Genomic DNA, 3,296 nt, shown 5'->3' with positions numbered 1-3,296 from the left:
TTCTTCAGGCTGGGCTGTCCTTGTGGGTGCCACATGGTTTGGTGGTCCACAGCTTCCCCCACCCTCATCTTCCTGCCCCCCCCCCGATGAGCCTAGTTTAAAGCCTGCCAGAGGAGTTCCGCCAACCTAGAAGAGAACACACACTTACCTTTGGGGGACAGGTGAAGTCCATGCCAATGAGCATGTCCCTCATCACGATGTGCGGGTCGTTGTCCAGGAAGCCGAAGCCTGCCTCTAGACACCATTGCCAAAGCTGCCAGTTGGTCTCTCTGATGCAGTTCTCATGCCGTCTTCCACGTCTGCCCACCTTTAGGATGGAAGAGAATACCACCTGTGCACCGATCTCCCTCAGCACACCGCCCAGATCATTGTCATCCACCACCTGGTGATCGGGGTTTCTCCTGGCCACATCATTAGTACCCACATGGACCAGGACCATGGGGTAGTAATTGGTGGGCTTGATCCTGGCCTGGATTACCTCCATCACATCCCGAATCTTTGCTCCAGGCAGGCAGTAGACCTCTCATGTTGAGGGGTCTTGGCGACAGATGGGCCCTTTGGTACCTCTCAGGATGGAGTCGCCTATGATGATCACTCGTCGCCTCCTCCTCTGGGTCCTCTTGGATCTCTTGACCTGTTCAGAGTGTGGAGAATGTGGCGTTGGTTCCTGCCCAGAAGTTTCCTCCTCTCCTTCCATCTCCTGCAGGGTCGCCAGGGTCTCGTACCTATTCTCTAGTCAGACTAGAGGAACTGGTACCGGTTTGCTGCGAGCAGCTCCGGTCCTGGATGTGACCGTCTGCCACTCTGCTGTGGAGGGCACTCCCTGGGATGCTTCTGCCTTAGGTGCCTGGTCCTGCAGGGAAAGGAAATAACTGTCAAAGGTCGGCGGCTCTTGTTCTCCCAGTGCTCCTGGGAGCATTTCATGCATCCTGGAGTAGACTGACCCTGCATTTCCTGCCCAACCCCAACATGTGGACATGACCCAACACCAGCATCCCTCCAGATCCTTTCCCAGGGATCATCTCCAGCCTCTTGCCAGTGAGACGATGAGTCTCCCTTCTCCCCCCTCTTCCACAAACTGCACCCTCCAGCTCCCTTCTTCCCAGGCCAGTCCAGGAGATGAGCAGGGCTTTCCCTGCGCCACCACCCCAGGGCTCACCTGTGCACTCTCTTCCCACCTGCAGGTGCGGGACCCTGAGCAAAGCGGATCAGCAGCCTCCCAAGGAAGGGCCTGTAAACCTGGAGCTGCAGAGACCCTCCCCAGGGAGACGGGGACAGAGCGGCTCCCTGATGCCTGGGCCGGGCCAGTTGCAGGAGGGGCAGGCCAGGCCGGCGAAGCAGGGGCAGAGCATGGAGGTGACCAGGGCACAAGCTGGAGGTGGGGGTGGGAGTGCAGCTGGGGCAGAGCCCAGGAGGAGCCAGGCGTGCTGTCAAGAGTTTGGGGAGCAGAGACCAGAAGAGTGAGCAGGGGTGCTGGCACGGGAAGGCCTGGTCAGAGTCCAGCCAGCCAGCACCAGGGAGCCCGGGGCAGTGGTCTCTACAGCTGAGCCCAGCAAGTCCTCTCCCCCCTGCATAGGACTGGGGAGCACAGAGGGTCTCTGCAGCCGATGCCAGCAGGGTCCCCCCAGCCCATCAGTTTGGCAGGAGTGAGCAGCACACCTGGATGCTGATTATCTGTGTTAGCGTGAGGGGAGACAGAAGCCGGTATGGATTTGCAGCTTAGAAATTACCTGAATCAGAGGCACAGCACCGGTTGTTTCAGTTCCACACTCATTTGGACATTGCTGGGAGAGGGGGTGTAAGTAAAGACCTCCCCGACACAAAGGGGACACAGCAGCTAATCCAGTTAATCGGAGAAGACTGCACAGTCCCTGTGTGGACCGTGCGTAACACAACCCAGCCTGCAGATGATTTCTGGTTGCACAACTCCATGGTCAGTTTTGTGTTGCAGTGTTTGGTCTAAGGACAGCTGCTCCGAGGTCAGCACTGGGAAGTCCAGGGAGGTGAAAGTGTCCTGCCACAAGCCTTTGTCTCTTCCTGGACCAGATGTCACCAGCAGGGCCAGGAGGCTGCGGGGGGAGTCTGGGGCAGCAGCAGGGGTGGAGGGCTACGGGTTGGGAGCAATTTTTTCTTTTATGAGAGAATTCGCAGTTCTTAAACCAAGAAAACCAGGATCCCTGCATATCATGTGTCAGCTGAGTAGCGTACCCCTGTCTGTCCTGGCTAATCGTGCGAAGCGCTGTAGTGCAGAGTGACTGCAGACGGGGGCAGTGGGGACAGGAGACACTGATGCTGTAACGCTTGTGCCGGCAGCTCCGGGAGGTGTTTGAGGACGTGGCAGTGTATTTCACACGGGAGGAGTGGGAGCTGTTGGAAGAGGAAGACAAGGGGCTTTACCAGGACCAGATGCTGAGGAACCACCAAGCCCTCGTTTCCCTGGGTAAAGCTCTGGGTCTTGCTTTGCCCTGGAGCCATGTGAGCTCTGAAGCAGTGTTGTCTTCTCCCTGGTTTTAACAGTCTCATCCTCATGAGCCTTTGGCCAGTGGCTTAAATCCCTTTATTCCATAGTTTCATAGTTTCATAGTTGGTCAGGTCAGAAGGGACCTGGGACGTCTGACCCCCTGCCATGGCAGGAAAGAGCACTGGTGTCAAACGAACCCAGCAAGGTGTTCATCCAGCCTCCTCTTAAAGACCCCCAGGGTAGGAGCCAGCAGCACTTCTCTTGGAAGTTGGTTCCAGGTCCTAGCCGCCCTGACTGTGAAGTATCACCTCCTGATGTCTAGTCTGAATCTACCCTCTGCCAGCTTGTGACCGTTATTTCTAGGCACTCCTGGTAGTGCTTGGGGGAACAGGGACTCCCCCAATACCTGCTGGTCCCCTCTGACTAGTTTGTAACAGGCCACTAGATCCCCCTCAGCGTTCTCTTGATGAGGGTGAACAGGTTCAAGTCCCATCGCCTCTCTTTGTAGGGTCTGCCCTGCTGGCCCCTGACCATGCGGGTGGCCTCGTCTGGACCCTCTCCATGCTGTCCACATCCCTCCTGAAGTGCAGCACCCAGAACTGGAGCAGTGCTTCAACTGCGGCCTGACCAGTGCTATATAGAGGGGGAGGATCACCTCCTTGGACCTGCTTGAGATGCATCTGTGGATGCACGACAAGGTGCGGTTGGCCTTCCTGACCGCTTCCCCACACTGTCACCCCATGTTCATTTTGGCATCAATAATGACTCCAAGATCCTTTTCTGCCTCTGCACTGATGAAAAGGGAGTTCCCCAGCCTGTAGGCATGCTGCTGGGT

At 57.0% G+C, this 3,296-nt stretch overlaps 1 pseudogene; it reads left to right on the top strand.

Moving 5' to 3' along the window:
• The window catches only part of LOC106723453, a 12,760-nt pseudogene that overhangs the window by 4,981 nt on the left and 4,483 nt on the right, over nucleotides 1-3,296 (top strand).

The sequence above is a fragment of the Alligator sinensis genome, unplaced genomic scaffold, assembly GCF_000455745.1.
Source record: "Alligator sinensis unplaced genomic scaffold, ASM45574v1 scaffold2427_1, whole genome shotgun sequence".
NCBI classification, from domain to species: Eukaryota; Metazoa; Chordata; order Crocodylia; family Alligatoridae; genus Alligator; species Alligator sinensis.
Note: the sequence above shows the minus strand (reverse complement) of the source record. Positions and strands in the feature narration are given on the sequence as shown.